Raw genomic sequence first — 20,032 nt, forward strand, 5'->3', positions numbered from 1 at the left:
TTTTAACCCCAAATCTCCTGGCACCCGATATCCCCTTTCTAGCTTTATTTTTCTGCTTTGTACTTATCACTGTCTGACATGCTGTGACATACTATATGTAATACCTGTGTGTATTTTATACACATTACATGTGTGTTACATGTTACATGTACACATTACATAATAGACACATATAAGTATGTCTCTCATCCAAAAGTAAAGGGACTTTATTTGTTCACTGCTGAATAACCACTGTCCAAACCAGTAGTACAGCTCACAGCAGGTACTCAAAAAATATTTGTTAAATAAATTAATGCCTTTTTCTTCTTTTCAATTTTTCTAAAATAATCACTCTTATAATCATAAAAATATTACTTTCATATGCAAGAGTTTCTTGAATGCAGCAAGTTGTTTATGCACACAAGAAACTCAGACCCCTGCCATGTCCCTGGCTAAAGGAAGAATAGCTAATAATAGTCAAACTTATCAAGCATTTACTATATGTGGGGCACTTTATTTTCACAACATTTTTGTAAGGCATTATCCTTATTTTTCCTCTGAGAAAATGGAGGCTCAGTTAAGTAACTTGTCCAAGATCACAGAGCTTCTCAGCAGTGAAGTTAGGCATATGAAAGCAGGCAGAGCTAGAGAAGGAGATAAGGAGGGCACCTGCTCGAGGCACCGGCTTTGGCATTCTTTCCTCAGCATTTTCTAAGTTTCCCTGAAGTGCCTGGGACCAGTAGGATCCTACAGTGCTACCTGGACAAGATGCCTGAGCCCAGACTGAGAATATGAAAGGTCTAAATCCCATTCTGTCTCTTCCAAATGCTCCCCAACTCTCTACCCTGCATTGGAGTCAACTAGATCCCAAGGAACTTCAGAACTCACATGCATAGTTTCTAGAAAAATGGCCCAAATGTGGGTTTTGGGACAATGGCTAAGCAAGTAGCTCACGCCTGCTGACTAATACAGTATTGCTTTCATGGGATCGTGGGAGACTGGGACCCCAGAATGGCTCACTTGGGTGACTTACTCCACTCACAGGACAAGTCCCAAGCTAATGGCTACTGGGGGTTCACTGCCAACACTTGGCTTTGAGCTACATGTGTGAGCCCTTCCATGGTCTCTTGCCTGTGTTTCAACCATCTGAGAATGGTGGGGGCAGGGCCTTGTACCCCGTGTGCCCTCACCACTGGTATTCAGAGCTGTTCCACCACCCCTTTCCTCAGGGTTCACAATTTGCATCCAGCATTCTCCAGGGGCTCTAGAGACTGTAGCTCCCGATGCCAGTGGGCCTTCTCCTCATTGTTCTCACTGACTCTGACGGGTGTGGTGATAGTGATCTCTCCTGGTCAGTTTTAACCAATGATAAGGAATGGTGACACCTGTGCAAATGAGATCATTCTTTTTGCCCTTCCCTGGGTACTCTCTCCCCTCTACCAGTGGAGACATTGTGGGGAAGGCACAGGCGGGGCCCACACAGAAACAGATCATATTCTCAGAGCACAGTCATGGCAACTTGACAAGTTAAGGAGAAAATGTGGTTGGATAATGTGTTGGTTCAGTTTACCCCATAAAACGTCATTCAACATTAATGTCATTTAACATTAGCAGAAAATGAATTATTCTTCTCACATTTTCTGCTCACTCTGGGCAAGATATATATGTGCAGTCATCATAAATACATAAACAGAACAGAGTAATAATACTTGAGAGTCACTCACCCAATATTTATGAAGTCACAGTAAAGGATGCAGCATCAAGACTAAGGATGTGAGCAGCAATGCAATGCAGGATCTTTGGAAACTGAAAAAGCAAGATGATCTCCATTGTTTCCATGCAAACAAGTCCCAAAGTGCCATGGCATTGTAACAATAGTGCTGTTACCTTTTTCTCATGGTGAGTGAATAAACGTGAAGGGATGGTTCCCAGAACTGAATAAGCAAAGATGTTGCCTAAACACAATAGAAAGCCTTCTGGGGCAATATTTTAGTCCATATTCAAGCAAAATAGCACAACCTAGCCACTCTCCTCTTTGTCATCTTCCACTCTTCTTTAATATATTTGTCAAAACATGTTTTATTTTAGTATTGCTGCTGTCTGCTTCTCTGTTGAGATTTCCACGATATTAAATAGTATGGCTGCTATTTCATTACACTGCACACCTTCCCCTGGAACATTCCTTCCCAGCCTCAAATGACCAGCAGTTTACCTCCTGATCCTTAGATCCCAGATGGACAGCAGGGATCAATTTGTCCCTGCATGGCCTTTTTTCTTTATCCTACACTGTTTAGCCGCCCTTTCTCTTCCCCATGTTCTCATTCTGCAAACAAAAAATTAAATCAGAAACAGAAATTTCATTACTTTCTAAATCCCCTAAGCTTGTGTTTCTCAACCCCCTAAGCAAAGTATCATCTTCAGGCCACCTTAATCAAAATCATTCGGAGGCTTTTTAAAAAGCTGGTCCTAATGCTGGAGTGGCTCAGTGGGGCATTGTCCTGCAAAACGTAAGATCACTGGTTTGATTTCAGGTCAGTCTCACGTCTGGGTGGCAGGTTTGGTCCCCGGCTGGGGCATGTATCTCACATTGATGGTTTTCTCCCTCCCCTCCCCTCTCTCTAAAAATAAATAAATAAAATCTTTTCCAAAATGCTGGTTTCTAGGCCCCACCCAGGATCTACTGAATCAGCCCCTTTGGGATATGACTCAGGTTACACAATTTTTTTAAATCCTCCCTTGAGGACATGTTTATTGATTTTAGAGAGGGGCGGGTAGAGAGCAAGAGGGTGAAACGTATGTGCCCTGATCAGGGATCAAACCTACAACGTTTTGGTATATGGGACGACACACCCACCAACTGAGCCACCCAGGCAAGGCCAAGATCACACACTTTTGACCTCACACTTTGGTTAATTCTTTTAAATGCTAAAACCTGAGACCACCAATATAATCATTAGGGGAAAAAATAGCAAAAAATCCACTAATGTTGCCAAACTTGATGATATAGAGAGTCAAATATAAAAGCCACCACAGCTATCCAATGTTACTCCAGCTGATAACATAAAGTTAGCTGACAACCGCAAATGTGCTAAACACAGTTGTGTGCCCATGCTACAATGTCACACATGAAGTCTGTGCACATGTTACAATCTAGAAAGTCTTTGATTCTCTTGTTGTCTAGTTTCTGTGTCCTCCTTAAGCAGGCACCTCGGGAAAGCCTGTCCTGGCTCCTCCGGCCTTCCCCATCCAAGGCTTGATCTTCTTTGGGGTCACACTTTGCTTACTCCGTTTGCTATAGTAGTGATCACATTGTGTTTTTGATTGCTAATTCATGACACTATCATCTCTCCCAAACTATAAAGTTCTTCAGATACACTCTTATATTTCCAACAATTTATTACTATATTTGTACCATAGGAAGTGTTCAATATTGTTAAATCCATGAACGAACAAGAAAACCAAGAGCCACAGATTGGAGTGATTTTGCGAAGTTTTAAATGAAGCACTTTAAATCATTTAAATGCTGCTCCAGAATAAAAAATGTCATTTGAATCTCCCCCTAAATTTTATCGATTTCCTTATGGCAAGCACGTGCTGTGTTCAAAGTCGAAGGAGATTTAATGCAGGTCAGATCTTCTGTCATAACCCTTTAGAAGTAACGTTGACAATGCGGAGATGGTGCAATGTTGTTATATTATAAACAAGGTTAAAAATACACACTTGATGTCATTTAGTTTTTGGTCTTCCAAGAACTACAGCTAGCCACGTGTGGCATTTTTACCTTACCATCTGCCCTTTCAACCTGTTCAGTTGAGCTATTTGCAAAACATTCCAGCTTATTCCTTCAAAGTAATGTGAGCAGGAGTAGGATTTCTTTGTTGAGAGCATTTTAGGTTAGACCACAGAGGGGCAGCTGTCTGCGGAAATCAGACAACTGAGGGGGTCAGCTGGAGTAGACACTCTGGGTGAAGAGAACTGTCTGATCCTCTTAGGACTTTTCCTCAGGCCGACCTCCCTTTCCTGTGCTGAGGACCCCCGGGGTAGCTACCTGTTGCCCCTTCCCAGTCTGCTCATTCCTCCCCTTGAGTCCGTTCTCTCCCCAAGTGCCACCACAGCAGACATCTTTCCCTGAACAGACTGTGGTTTCAGGTATGTTAAAACTAAAGATGCCCTTTTAAATAAAACATTCTGTAAGACTATCAAAGAAAAAAACTAAATCGAAGGAACACTAAAAACTTAAAACAGTTGATTTTTTTCCCTGTGGAGTTAATGCTCTCTGAATTTACTGAATTATTCACTAAAATACTTTCTTCAGAGAAGCTCAAATCATCATCTTTCAGGGTGGATGAACACTGGCTTTGAAAGGAAATTCTGACACTGTCCAAAGAAATTGTCCCTCCACCACTTCCTTCTTTCGTAGTTAGAGCCTTATTTGTTGGTCTAACACTTGTGGATTTGTTTACTTATTTAAACATCTCTAGCCTTGGCTGGGTGGCTCAGTTGGTTGGAGCATCCCCCCCGCCGCCCCCCACGCCATGTACAGTAAAAGGTTGTGTGGGTTTGCTCCCGACAGGGCAAATACCAAGGCTGCAGGTTCAGTCCTCAGTCAGGACGTGTACAGGAGGCAATTGATCCATGTTTCTCCCTCACATGGATGTTTCTGTCTCTCTTTCTCTCTTCCCCTCTCTCTGTCCTCTCTCCCTCTAAATTCAATAAATATATCCTCAAGTGAAGATTAAAAAATGTTTTACTCATAGATGGAAAACAGGATAACAGCTGGTGAGGGGGAGGTTAAGGGTTGGAGGGATTGAGCAAAAAGGAAAAAAGATTCATGGACATAGACAACAGTGTGGTGATTGCTGAGAAGAGAGGGTTATAAGGGGACTAAATGGTAATCAGAAAAAATACAAGAATTGTATATATATTTTAAAAAATATACAGAATGTTCCAAGTATGTGAATGCTTGGGAAAGAATATTATAACTTGTTTTAAAATCTTCCAAATGAAATCTCTACATTGGTTTAAAAATTATTTTGTTAAAAAATAAAAATGCTACATATAAAAACAAAACAAAACAAAATCTCTGTTAGTATATATTATGACCTAACAGGGATACCTCTTGGTGATGACATTTGTCAGTTCTGTTTCTGAGATTAAAGACATTGGCGACGGTGGTAAGGGAGCGAGTAGAAGATGAAGAGCAGGACCGAACTGGAGTATCAAGGGCTATCTAGGCTGCCTGGAGTTAGGGAACTAAAAATCTTCAGGCCTATTTCATTACCTAACATTCCCCACTGTCCAGTCCCACTCAAAGATTATGCAAAAAGCACAGCTTTTCACCATATGTTCTTCAACCCCCTTAGCTAGCAATACCCTCCAAATATCAAAGTGTTTTTGGTATTCTCTAAGATCTTAATGCTCTTTAAAAATATTTTTATTAATTGCAGCCCATGAGTCCATGTTGGGATCAGAGACATGAAGTCATGCTGGGCACTCTGAGTGAATTCCAATACTATTTGCAAAAATAATTAAAATGGAGGAAAAAGATAGTGATGCACTACCAGTATGATAATTGAGCTTTTCATGTCACAAACTGTACACAGGTACAAGTTTTCCCACAGAAATAAATTCTGCCAATCACTAAATCCCACAAGCTGAGACAGGATGTATGATGCAGAGGTTCATTTGTACCACATCATCACTAGTTATATTTAAGACTCCAGTGTAAGTCACTGGATTATTCACACTTCCCTAGTCCTATTATCTAAAATACATTCGTCAATTAGGACCTTGAAATTTTATTCTGCTGCCCCTCTTAATCCTTTCCGTTGTTCCTCATCTCTCTTCTAACCCTCCGGCACAGCACAAAATTCCTTCCTTCTGCCTCTCCATCATTAGGGTTAGTGCTTTAACGTTCTCTACTATCTATGCAGTATTTGACAAGAAAAAAGTGGGCTGTGGTTAAAATTACAGTTCTCTGAAATAGTTTAAAAATGCTGTACATAGAATTTAATTCGGCAAATAAGTGCGTGGAATGTGAAGGAAAGCTGCAGGAACTTATGGCAGAGCGGGGAATTCACAGTCTAGGAGACAGCAGCCTAGTGAGAGAGGAAGACAAGGCCACACGGCCTTTGGGAGGAACAAAGTGCCACAGGAACCCCCAAGGAGGAAGGTGCTATTTTGGTCCAAAGGAAAAAGGGAAGTCCTCTGAAGAAGGGTGATGGTGGTTTGTTGAAATCACCACTGATTTCGAACATCACTGCTTTGGATAATTATAAAATATATTTATGACCTAAAATTTTTGCTACATAAAAGTTTTAATAAAATATTAGACATCGGGGAGAGAGCTTACTTAAAATACTAAATTAAGATTAATTAATTTTTCTATGTCCTGACATCTGTTTATAACAGATATCTAATCTCTGAAAGACAGTGTTTGATTTAAATGCCAATGAGGGGTAGGTTAAAGGCTATACATTGGACAAGTAAACCTGATATACTTACACAGCAACAGCAGCTTTGAATAGACTGTCCCAATGTCAAAGACAAGTGCTAAGGCAACTGGGTGTCTTAGAAAGGCCATATGGAGATCCAAAATGGAGAAGAGTAAGTGGAAATCATGCTAACTTCCTCCCAGGACCGATCTGGAGTTACAACTAAATTGTAGAGAAATCATCCTGAATAACCAACTAAACACTAGCTGGAGAGAAGCCTTATAACCACAAACAGACAGAAGAAACCACTTCAGCACAAGACTGGTAGGGAGTGCAGAGGCAACTTGAGAGGGCTGGCCTGATGTCCATGGGCAGCAGTTGAAGTTCCAGAGGGATATTTCAGCAGCCAGGGGGTTCCCCCTGAGAAGTGTGGGGTCTAAACCCCAAGCTGGGCTCACCAACCTAGAGTACCAGAGCCAGAAAGGAACCCAGATAATATCCAACTGTGAAAACCACAAGGGTTTCTGTCTGCCAGGGAGTGACTATTAGAGAGTCTTTGAAAAGACTGTCCCTCCTAGCTTGAGAGGCAGAGGGCCTCTTAAAGTGACAATGCACAAAAATTCATTTGCAGCCACTTACCCTGGGCTTTGGCAAAGGGAGGGCAATGGACTACAGGTGCTTGAGGAGAGTCTAAGGTTGGTGGATCTGGGGAGAGAACAAAGGAACAGTCACCAGGATCCCTGTGCTGAGTCACTCCCCACACACAGAAATCATCTTGCTCAGGCAGAGCACTCTTCTCAAGTGGCACCAGCCTTAGGGGAAGCAATAGCCCCATCCACAGGAATTACTCTGCTCAACCTTGTGGTGCCTCAGCTGGGCTGCTGACTATAGCTTGAGGCTATATACTGATTAGTTTACCAACAAAGGCACAAAATACAAAGAAATAGCCAAAATGTGAAGAAAAAGGAACAGACCCCAAATGAAAAAACAAGAGAGTTCTCCAGAAGAACTAGATGAATGGAAGTAAGGGATTTATCAGAGGGAGAGTTTAGAGTAATAAATTTAAGGATACTTAGCAGCATGAAAAAAGACATAGAAACCATAAAAAAATGAACCAGTCAAGATAAAGAATGTAATAGCTGAAATAACTAATACACTGGAAGGACTAAACAGTAGGGTAGATGAAGCAGAGGATCAAATCAGTGACTTGGAAAACAAGGTAGAAAAAAATCAGCCAGGCAGAGCAGCAAAAAGAAAAAAGAATTTTTAAAAAAATGAAGAGAGCTTAAGAAATATTTTGGACAACACGAGGCATAACAACATCTGCATTAGGGGAATACCAGAATTGAGAACAGAGTAAGCAAGGCCTTGAGAACCTATTTAAAGAAATGTAAATGGCTTAAATGCTCCAACGAAAAGACATAGGGTAGCTCAATGGGTAAGAAAACAAGACCCATATATGTGCTGCCTCCAAGAGACACATTTCAGGTAGAAAGATACAGACTAAAAGTAAAGGGATGGGAAAAGATATTTCATGCAAATGAAGAGGAAAAAAATTGGGGTATCAGTCCTTACATCCAACAAAATAGACTTGAAAACTAAGGCTATAGTAAGAGACAAAGAAGGACACCATATAATGGTAAAGGGAACAATCCAACAAGAGGATTTAACCCTAGTAAACATGTATGCACCAAATATAGGAGCACCTAATTGTGTGAAGCAAATATTTTCTTTTTCTTTGTAACATAATCATTTATTACTCTTTTCCTGTGTTCCCAGAAAATTGTGTGTGTGTGTGTGCGTGCATGCAGTTTGTCGCATAGTTCATTTTAAATGTTATAAATATTTCTTAAAATACATTTTTAAAACAACTAAAGTTGTAAGAGCACAGATGAGCTTCATGTACATGGTGCTGGCACAGGAGAGAATGTCCTGGTGTTGCTCATCCTCCTCCTCTTGCACACACTGGCCTCTGCATTTAGATCCCCAGGTGCATCATCACACTTCATGAACTCCCAAATCACACACCCCATGAACACATGGAGAGGAAAAGTCTAGAGTATGCTAAATCAAAACTAGAGGAGCTGCCCAGGTATGCAGAGAACTTACAATAAAGGCATGTTATGAGAAAGCAGCAAGTTAGTCTTCTGTGGAAACTTAATTTTATGTCCAGGGATCATGAAGCAAGATGCAATCCAACATCTCAGATCAACCAAAGAGTTGGATGATACCTCTCATGATGGACGGATGTAAAGGCAGAGATCGACAGAAATACAATCATAGTTGGGGATTTTAACACTCCGTTGACTTCAATGGATAGATCTTCCAGACAGAAAATCAACAAGGAAACAGTGGTCTTAAATTAAGCACTAGATCAAATGGATTTAATTGATATCTACAGAACATTTCACCCCAAAGGAGCAGAATATACATACTTTTCAAGTGCACATGGTAAGTTTTCTAGGATAGACTCCATGGTTGGTCATGAATCAAGTCTCACTGAATTTAAGAAGACTGAAATCATATCAAACATCTTCTCTGATCACAGTATTATAAAACTATAAATCAATCACAAGAAGAACACTGAAAACAAGCAAAGATGTAGAAGCTAAACAAGATGTTATTAAACAATGAATAGATCAATAATGAGATCAAAGAAGAAGTTAAAAGATACCTTCAAACAAATGAAAGTCAAGACACAACAATCCAAAAATCCGTGGGACACAGGGAAAGCAATCCTAAGAGGGAAAGTGATAGCGTTACAGGCCTATCTAAAAAGAGAGAGAGAGAGAGAGCTCAAATAAACAATTAAACTTCACACTTAAAGGAACTTGAAGAAGAGCGACAAAAAAAAGCCCCAAATGAGAAGGAAATATTAAAGATCAAAACAAAAATAAGCAAAATAGACTCCTAAAAATACTAACAAAAAATCATTAAATCCAAGAGTTGGTTCTTTGAAAAGATAAGCAAGACTAATGAGCCTTTATCCAGACTCATCAAGAAAAAAAGAAAAAGACCTAAATAGATAAGATCAGAAATGAAAGAGGAGAAATAACAACTGACACCAAAGAAATACAAAGGATTGTAAGAAAATATTATAAACACTGTTCATTTAGCCAATGAACTAAACAACCTGGATGAAATTAATAAATTCCTACAAACATACAATCTTCCAAAACTAAATCAGGAAGAATCAGAAAAACTGAATAGACAGATTACACCCAGTGAAACTGAAGCAGTAATCAAAAAACTGCTAACAAACAAAAGTCCTGGACCAGATGGTTTCACAGGTGAATTTTACAAAATATTCTGAGAAGAACTAACAGCTCATTTTCTCACACTATTTTATGAAATTCAAGAGGAGGGAAAGCTCCCAAACTCATTTCATGAGGCCAGCCTTATCTTAATTACCAAACCAGACAAAGACACTACAAAGAAAGATAATTATTGGCCAATACCACGGATGAACACAGACACTAGAAAATATTAGCATACCGAAAACAGCAATGCAACAAAAAGATCACACACCATAATCAAGTGGGATTTATTTTGGGAATGCAAGATTGGTACAACATTTGCAAAACAATGAATGTTATTCACCACATAAACAAAATGAAGGATAAAAACCACATGATCATATCAATAGATACAGAAGAACATTTGATAAAATCCAGCACCCATTTATGGTAAAAACTGTCAGCATAGGGGAAAGAGGAAACATACCTCCAAATAATGAAAGTCAAATATGACAAACACACTGCCAGCATCATACTCAAAGGGCAATACTTATCACGCATTTCCCTTCAGATCATGAAGAAGACAGTGATGACTGCTTTCACTTCTCTTATTCGACATAATAGTGGAAGTCTCTTATTCAAACTGAGCTAATTAGCAATCAGATGGGAAAAAGAAATAAAACACACCCAAATTGGAAAGGAAGAAGTAAAACTACCATTATGTGCAGATGACAAGATATTGTACGTAGAAAACCCCAAAGAGTCCACCAAGAAACTACTAATCAATAATTGATCAATGAAACCAGCAAAGTAATGAAATACGAAATTAATATAAAAAAATCAGTTGCATTTTTATATGCCAATAATGAAGTAACAAAAAGGGAAATGAAGAAAACAATCCCATTCACAATTGCTATAAAAAGAATAAAATACCTAGGGACAAACCCAACCAAAGATTTAAAAGACCCGTACTCAGAAAATTCTAGGATACTGAATTAAGAAACTGGAGAAGATGAAAATAAGTGGAAACACATACTATGTTCGTGGATGGGAAGAATTATCATTAATGAAATGTCCATACTACCCATAGCAATCTATAGATTCAATGCAATTTCTATCAAGATTCCAATGACATATTTCACAGAACTAGAACAAATATTTCAAAAGTGTATATGGAGCCACAAATGTCCCCACATAAGAACAGTGATCCTGAGAAAGAAGAACAAAGTTGGAGGAATCATGCTACCTAATAGGAAGCCATATTATAAGGCTGTAGTAATCAAACAGCATGGTACTGCCATAAAAACAGACACATAGATCGATGGAACTGAACAGGAAGCTCAGAAATAAATCCACACCTTTATAGTCAATTAGTATTCAACAGAGGAAACAAACACATACAAGGGGCTAAAAAAAGCTTATTCAATAAATGGTGTTGGGAAAATTGAACAGATACATGCAGAAAAATGAAACTAGACCACCTTCTTATGCCACACACAGTAATAAATCCAAAATGGATCAAAGACTTGATAATTGTTAGACCTGAAACCATAAAAATCATAGAAGAAAATATAGGCAGCAAAATCTCAGACATTGTTTCTAGCTATATTTTATCAGATATATCTCCCCAGGCAAGGGAAACAAAAGAAAAAATAAACAAATGGGACTACATCAAACCAAACAAGTTTTTTTTTCACAGCAAAGGGAAACATCAACAAAATAAAAAGACAACCCACAGAATGGGAGAACATATTTACTGATACACGTGTTAAAGGGTTAATATCCAGAACTTATAAAGAACTTACAAAACTCAACACACACACAACTCAATTAAAAAATGGGCCAGGACCTAGATAAGCACAGAGGACAAACTGATGGACAGAGGACAAACTGATGGACAGTAAGCATATAAAAAGATGTTTGGTGTCACTAATTATCAGGGAAATAAAACTTTAAACCACAAAGAGATATCATCTCACACTTGTCAGAATGATTATCATAAATAAATCAACAAACAAGTGCTGGTGAGGATGTGGGTGCATGTTGCCTCATGCACTTTGGTGGGAATGCAGATTTTGCAGGCACTGTGGAAAGCAGTATGGAGATACATCAAAAAATTTAAAATCGATCTGCCTTTTGTCCCAGCAATCCCACTTCTGGAACATATGGAACGACACTTCCAAAATATATCCAAAGGAACATAAAACACTAATTCGAAAGAACATAAACACCCCTATGTTCACTGCAGCATTATTTACAATCGACAAGATATGGAAACAGCCCATCAGTAGATGAGTGGATAAAACAACTATGGGACATTTACACAACGGAATACTACTACTCAGCTGTAGAAAAGAGGAAAGTTTTACCCTTTGCAATAGTATGGATGGACCTGAAGCAGATCATGCAAAGTGAAATAAGCCAGTTAGAAAAAAATATCATATGATTTCACTTATATGTGGAATATAATGAACAAACTGAACTAAGAAGGAAAATGGGAACAGAAGGAAAACGGAGAACAGATAACAGCTAGTGGGGGGTGGGCAGAGGTTAGGAGGTGGAGGGCCTGAGCAAAAAGGAAAAAAGACTCATAGGCATGGACAATGGTGTGGTGATTGCTGGTGGTAGGAAAATATAAGGGGACTAAACAGTAGTGGGAAAAATACAATAAAGGTTAAATAAAAAATATAATAAAATAATTTTTAAAAGAAGGAAAGGCCGCATATACATGGGTTCTGCCAACAGAGAGACCTAGTTCAAATCCCAGCTCTGCTACGTGTTAATCTGATGACCTTTGTTTTTTGTTCTCTAAATTACTAGTTCTTTTCTCCTAATTAAAAAAAAAACTGCCCTGGCTGGTGTAGCTCAGTGGGTTGAGCACGAGCCGGCGAACCAGAGGATCGCAGTTCGATTCCCAGTCAGGGCACATGCCTGGGTTGCAGGCCAGTTCCCCGCAGGAGACACACGATACATTGTATGTCCTCAGCAGAGGCAACCATACATTGATATTTCTCTCCCTCTCTCCTTCCCTTCCCCTCTAAAGATAAATAAATAAAATATTTTTTAAAAAAAACTCACATAGACCTCTAGTGTAAACACCTAAGTACTGAAAAGCAAGCAGTTCCTGAAAATAAAATCACTCATCACAAATGATTTTGTTAATATATTTTATTACACAATCACTTTCCTCCTCCCTTCACTGTGTTATATAAACTATAATGATATGCACAGGTAGATCGGCTTATTATCCTAGTGTAAAGTTGTTGCTAATACATTTCCCACTGGTTTGTGGATAATAAATGACACTAGAGCACTACCCTTAGAAACAAGGAGGCCCCGGTGAAGGAATCGGTGCTGGGTCTAAGGGCTGGAAGGGAGAAGAGGAGGTATGGGAAGCCTTAGGGGGAGCAGCAAGGAAAACTTCCCATAGGTCACCTAAGGGTTTTTTTAAGCCCATATTTTTCCAAGAGATTTCCTTTACACGCCTGCCAATTTTACACAAATTTTAAGCTGCTCTCTGTATATGGTAGTGTTCTTGATTCGTGTGCCTAATATTTACCTCTTCAAAGGCTTTCCTATTTATGTCTTATGACACCACAGGAACCTGAGCAGTGATTAGCGCTACCCATGGGGCATTCTGCCAGCAAACTAAGTTTGACCCCAGCTGAGTTCACCCTGGCACCCAGCTACCTGGTGGCAGAGCTGAGTCTTAACTCAGATTTTCACTGGGCACTCTAACCTCAAGCTAGTGTGGTGTCCTTCCTCATTTTTTTTAATATGGCAATATCACCCGCTTTATCTGGGACAAAATGCCAGTTGCTTCGCAGACACTCTCTTGAATGCCCAGAAGCTCACTGCAAGCTAGGAAAGAGAGCATGCTTACTTTACAAATGAGGAAATACCAAGGCTCAGAGAGATTAAGACTTGCCGTAAATTACAGTTAGTGACACCAGAGCCAAGAGACAAACCCAAGTACATCATTTTAAGTACATCCCAAACACCATTTCCAAACCAATGTGACCTTTGTAGTCCTGCTCTCCGTTAAAACACTTAGCCCTCTGTCTGTCTCTCCTATCTGGAATGAAGACTGCCAACATGCTCCCTTCTCCACCCCCCATTTCACTGTAAAGTCCTTAAAACCCCTGGTTGGTTTACTCTATTTTTCCTACCATGTCTAACACTGTAAGAGCTCAGACATATTTTAAGTGATTAGCACCGCCTATCAAAAAGCCACACCAGCTCTGGCAGGTGTAGCTCAGTGGGTCGAGCATGGGCCTGTGTGCCAAAAAGTCTCCAGTTCCATTCCTAGTCCAGGGCACATACCTGAGTTACGGGCCATGTCCCTGGTAGGGAGCACTTGGGAGACAACCACACACTGATGTTTCTCTTCCTCTCTTTCTCCTTCCCTTCCCCTCTCTCTAGAAATAAATAAATAAAATCTTTTTAAAAAGCCATCCCAAAGGAACCAAAACCAGACCTGTGACTCTGCTCTTCACTCCTGTTGAAAATTAGTAAATATAGGATGCATCTGAATTAGTTGGATGTTCAGACTTCCATAGGAAGCAAACAAGTGGCTGCCTTTTCATTTCCCAGTGAAGTTAAAAAAAAGTCATGATTTACATTTCCTTTGATGCCCACTGTTATCAAAGTCTTTGAGGTTATTGACCTTCTACATAAGAAGGCAAGAGGCAGTATGACTAGGCACTAGCAGAAACTTTTAGATGGTGATATTTTCTAATCCTAGTATTTGATAAACAAGATTAAAGTAACTTCTGGTTTTAAAGCTTATATATTTACCTTGGGAGCCTCTCAACCTTCATCTGATCAGTTCTGTCTTCTGTAGCTTGAACTGAAATACTAATTAGGGTTGATTTCTCTTTAGAATTAATTTTTATATGTTTTTCTTCTATTAATGTTCATTGGTGTCTACTGTTTTTCCTGGGAACTCAGAGCAGGAGTACGCAAAGCCTCAGAGTTGACCATAATTGATCATTTGAACACCACTTTGCAAGGGGAGGAAATAGACTCAAGCTAACATGTAGCCTCCTTGATCACAAAGTTTAAAAATATATTTTATTTATTTTTTAGAGAGGGAAAGGGAGAGAGAAAGAGAAGTGAGCAAACATCAATGTGTGGTTGTCACTTGAGTGCCCCAGCCTAGGGGACCCAGGCATGTGCCCTAGACTGGAATTGAACCAGAGACCCTTTGATTCTCAGATTGGCACTCAATCACTGAACCACATTAGCCAGAGCTCAAATATGTTTTTTAAAAGTATGAGATATTTTTATTCTTTCTTAGAGAAATAAGTAAGGGCACAGCACAGACAGCTCAATCCTTCACTAGTCAAATGCATTTGAGGAGATATATATATATATATATATATATATATATACACACACATAAAATTTTCTCTCCAACGTTTTATAATCCTTAGGCATCAAAAGCTCTGGGTAATCTCTTTTGATGGGCTGACATTTGGGCTGTGATTCACTGTCTCAGCAGAGCAGGCCATCAAGGTGAATTTCTAATCTTTATTAAATGAAGATGTGATGAAGTCTAGAAATCTGGAGAAACATTTAACACTACTATTTCACAAATGTCAGGATGTGCCCAATCTTCTTTCTGGAAATAACACAGGTGCAAATCTCATCAATGGCTATTTTTGTCTGCCTTGGTGCCAGGAACATGTAAGCTCTCATTCACTTGGACAATTCTCTTGGAGAGAAGGAAACTAACTTCCAATGGTTTAGTAATTTCCTGAAAGGAGTATTTGTCAATCACTCTCAGGTTTTAAAGAAATATATGTATTGCTGCTGCTTTGTTCAATGGGCAGAACCCTCTTCCCCTGGAAATCTAAAAGGCTGGCTCCTTCAGATCCCCTGTGAGGACTTCCCCCACCACCCTATTTAAAAAGCCCTTCTTCCAACTACCGTCTCTCAGCCTTCCTGTTTGCTTTTCTCCAAAGCACTTATACCGGTTGAAAATACATATTTTGCTTTATTTCTATCTTCTCTGGCCCCTTTAATTGCCAGCTCCATAGGGTACAATTTCTTCTGTTATATTCCCNAATTTCCTGAAAGGAGTATTTGTCAATCACTCTCAGGTTTTAAAGAAATAGATGTATTGTTGCTGCTTTGTTCAATGGGCAGAACCCTCTTCCCCTGGAAATCTAAAAGGCTGGCTCCTTCAGATCCCCTGTGAGGACTTCCCCCGCCACCCTATTTAAAAAGCCCTTCTTCCAACTACCGTCTCTCAGCCTTCCTGTTTGCTTTTCTCCAAAGCACTTATACCAGTTGAAAATACATATTTTGCTTTATTTCTATCTTCTCTGGCCCCTTTAATTGCCAGCTCCATAGGGTACAATTTCTTCTGTTATATTCCCAGTGCCTAGAACAGTAGTTTTAGCAGACATAGGTACTCAATAAGTAGTTACTAAGTGAATGAGTGATGAATAAATAATTGAGGCCAGGAATCTTATTACAAGTAAAGCCATAAACTTAGAGATGTCAGGCAATAAGAGCTTTTACTATCATTCTTGTGGGCTGGAATTTGTCCTCAGTGCAATCACATATTCTTTTAAAAAATGTGTATATGTCTTCAGGCCACACGGTTAAGGAGCAGTAAACTAAACAGAATGTTTCAGGAGTGAAAACAAGGCTTTTGAAACTTATTCTTTCTTTTTAATTATTATTATCTCTCAAGAAGTTGCTGGAGGGGATGACTTGAGCATCAAATGCACAAGTACATGGTGCTTTCTGGGCTGAAGATTAAGAGGAGAAGCACGTAGCTGAGAACCAGGAAGAGTTGCATTTCTGCGGAGATGTCGGAAAAATAACTGCAGGCTGCAGAGAAAGTCCTTCTACAGTTATGTGCCCGCGTCTCTCAGGTTGTTAAGCCCTTTCTCTGTAGGTAAAGGAGACACTGTGAAAGTCAAAGAAAATCGATTTGAGAGATATAAATATTAGATATTATTATTAAGTTTTAAACTTATTGATAATAAAGTTATATTTTTTCAATACTTTATATGGAACACAATTTAGGAAAATATTAAACCATACTGAATACAGAGTGTTTAAAAACATTCAGAGTGTTTTTAAACATTCAGTGTTTAAAAACAAACAAACATTCGAACATTCAAACATTCATATCTAAAAACATTTAGATATGCTTTCATTGACTTTGTCTTGAAAAGAAAATGGAAAAGGCAGTTTTGACCTTCCTGTGGTTGGATTTTGTGAAAACAAATGATCTGATCTACAAATATAGGAAGAATTTAGCATGTCTTANTGTGAAAGTCAAAGAAAATCGATTTGAGAGATATAAATATTAGATATTATTATTAAGTTTTAAACTTATTGATAATAAAGTTATATATTTTTCAATACTTTATATGGAACACAATTTAGGAAAATATTAAGCCATACTGAATACAGAGTGTTTAAAAACATTCAGATAGATATGCTTTCATTGACTTTGTCTTGAAAAGAAAATGGAAAAGGCAGTTTTGACCTTCCTGTGGTTGGATTTTGTGAAAACAAATGATCTGATCTACAAATATAGGAAGAATTTAGCATGTCTTAAGCACCATCCAAATAAATGGTAAATGACCTTGGCTATTAATTTAAGATTTAGAGCACCATTTTAACTTGTCCATAATCAAATTATATGGTATCTAATCTGCCTATCTACCCATCTATTCATCTATCCATCCCTGAATATAAATAAGTTCAGAATTATAACTTATAGTATACTTATGTCAAGAGATAAAAAAACTGACAATTCTAATAAATATGTTCACATTGCCATGCTGTGGTGGAAATTTCAGGCCACGCTTTGGCAGACAAATTTTGGGGGTTTCCCGAATTCAGTGGAATGACCAGCTCTGAGAAACCTCAGCATGTGCTGGGGAATCACAGGCCTTGCTGTCCAGTCTGGTTCTGTCACTAACAAACTAGTGCATGTGGTTTTGGCTCATGTACATTTTTGCTGAGACGTAGTTTCCTTCTGTGTGAAAGGAAGAGGATGAATTAGATTATAATGGAAACATCAGAAAGTGTTAAAATTAAAGGAGCTTTGGAGATCGTTTAGTCTAACATGTCTGCATTATAAAAGAAACAACTTCTGAAATGCCTGTGTCTATTAGATATGATCATTCTGTTACCAGTCTCTCCAGTCAGATTTCTTAGAGTAACTCTTCAATTCCTCCCCCATAAAAAATGAAATTAGGCTTTAAAAAAATACATGATAAAAGATATTATCCAAATAAATAACATATGTCAGGAGTAAATTCCTGACCTGTGATTAAGAATGTTATTCTCAATCATTACCCCAATTTGAAGTGTTTTTCACTTGTCTAAGAATGTGGAGTAGGTGTATATTAAAATGTAATTACATATCATTGTACTCAATTAATTCTGCTTGGAAAGCAAAAGGTGATGAAAAAACATATTGAGCCTCTACTATTTGGGAAGCATTTTACAATAATTATCTTATTTAGTTCTTAAACCAATGGTAACTCATCATTTCCCAATTAGTTAACTCTTTTGATATTGAATTTTTATATATTCAGTATCAAAATTTTATATTAATTTTTTTGATAAATTGTATTACATAAATTTTATCAGATATTAAATTTTTATAATTTTTTATAAGTTCAGTATCAAGAGAGTTAAATAATTTGTCTCAACATGTATTACTTACTAAGCAAGTAAGTTGCAAAACTGGGATTTAATCTCAAGTTTTGTGGCCTCAAAACTTAGAAACTTTGCACTATTTCACATGGATGACTAAATAGAAAATTTTTCTTTCAGAATTCTTCAGCTGTATCGCTTCTCGGCCTTTTGGCTAAGATCAAGTATAGTATCTGTTCTTATCAGTTTAACATAATTCTTCAGCCACATAACATGAAAAACCACACAAGAACTCCATGACTTGACAATGTACAGAAAGAGAACAGAATGGGTCAAGATGAAGGAGTTCCTCAATCAGATATCTCTTCTTCCACACCAAAATAGAAATAATGAATAAATTGGTTTTTATTTTTATTTTTATTTTTAATAATAAATTGTTTTTTTAAAATTAAAAGGTACGAAACCACATTCAAAGATAGGAAGTGAAAATATTCATGTTGCAGAAGCTGAGGGAACACAGAGTGATAGAGACTAAAGTAATGAAATCCAGTTGTAGCTGTAATCATGTATATGGACTAGACATGGAACTTCAGGGGTCAGTGTAGCTATGGAAGTCGAATCTGCCACAAACATCAGGGACAATGTGAGGCCAGGGGGCAGGACCACACTGCCTGCCCATTCATAAGAGCTGAAATAGCTTTACCCACTCACACACAGTTACAAACAGATGTATTCCATTTGTTTGAGCATAGAAAGACTGCAGGAGATCTGGACTCATATCGACACATAACTGCCATAGTTGCTGAAACAACAGTTGATAAAAATTTATTATCTATTCTGGATAAAAACCATTAATAAGAAAGATAACAACAGATGAATGTCTTCAAATTATTTATAAATACAAAATCCAGCATCAAGCTTAGTAGAAAAACATTAGATGATAACTGACTTCTAGTGAATGTCTAGCTAACACACTTAGACAAAGAAGGAAGAAAAAAGAAAAGGAAAAAAATGTACATTATACAACTTGAAGGAAAAGAGGCAAATGTAGCACTACTTGCAGAAGATAGCATTGTAGAAATCAAAAATCCGAGTGACTTAAAGTCAAAACCATTCCAAACTATAAGAAGTCTGGTACAAACACAACCAGCCCTCAGTAAAAAACAATAGCTACTTAAAAAGTATAATGTAAAAGAATATGCATAAAATACTCAAGAATAATGCAACTACGTAATGATTAGTGAGAAAAATGAAAAACTTCTTAAAAGAAAACCTTGATATGCTTCTAAGAGACAAAGAAAACAACTGATTAAAAGAAAAACCTGTTTCTAATATAAAATTTATATCATAAGATTATTAATTACCCAAATTAATCTACTGTGGGAAACTGTTTCATATGCCATGGAAATGTAGCTCAGCCCTCACATGGAAAACCAGTGGGGTGCGTGTCCACACACAGGACCACACCACGGAAAGGTTTTTCTATGGAGAATCAGACCTGCATTGTACCTAGGCCACTATGAGGCTTGCTTTTCCTAAAAGTCTCTCACCCTGAATTAAGGCACAAGGGTTTACTGCAACTTTCTAAAATCTGAGCTAAACCTCCCAAGTATGGAGTGTTCACAATCCAACCACTTTTCCCTTTACATTTGCAAATATCCTTCTTCTTTTATGTGATTAGCAACATCTTCTCCTTTGTTGTCTGTAAAAGGTAACCAACCTAATGCAAACCTGTGCATAGTAAATGAGGAC

General features: G+C 38.2%; 1 pseudogene; it reads left to right on the forward strand.

The window, feature by feature from the left end:
- Window positions 1–18,474: 18,474 nt before the first annotated feature.
- On the forward strand, window positions 18,475–18,647 carry LOC118997961 (uncharacterized; annotated as a pseudogene).
- The last annotated feature ends 1,385 nt before the right edge of the window (window positions 18,648–20,032 follow it).

This window comes from Sturnira hondurensis, unplaced genomic scaffold, assembly GCF_014824575.4.
Source record: "Sturnira hondurensis isolate 20B ecotype Veracruz unplaced genomic scaffold, ASM1482457v3 Scaffold0013537, whole genome shotgun sequence".
NCBI classification, from domain to species: Eukaryota; Metazoa; Chordata; class Mammalia; order Chiroptera; family Phyllostomidae; genus Sturnira; species Sturnira hondurensis.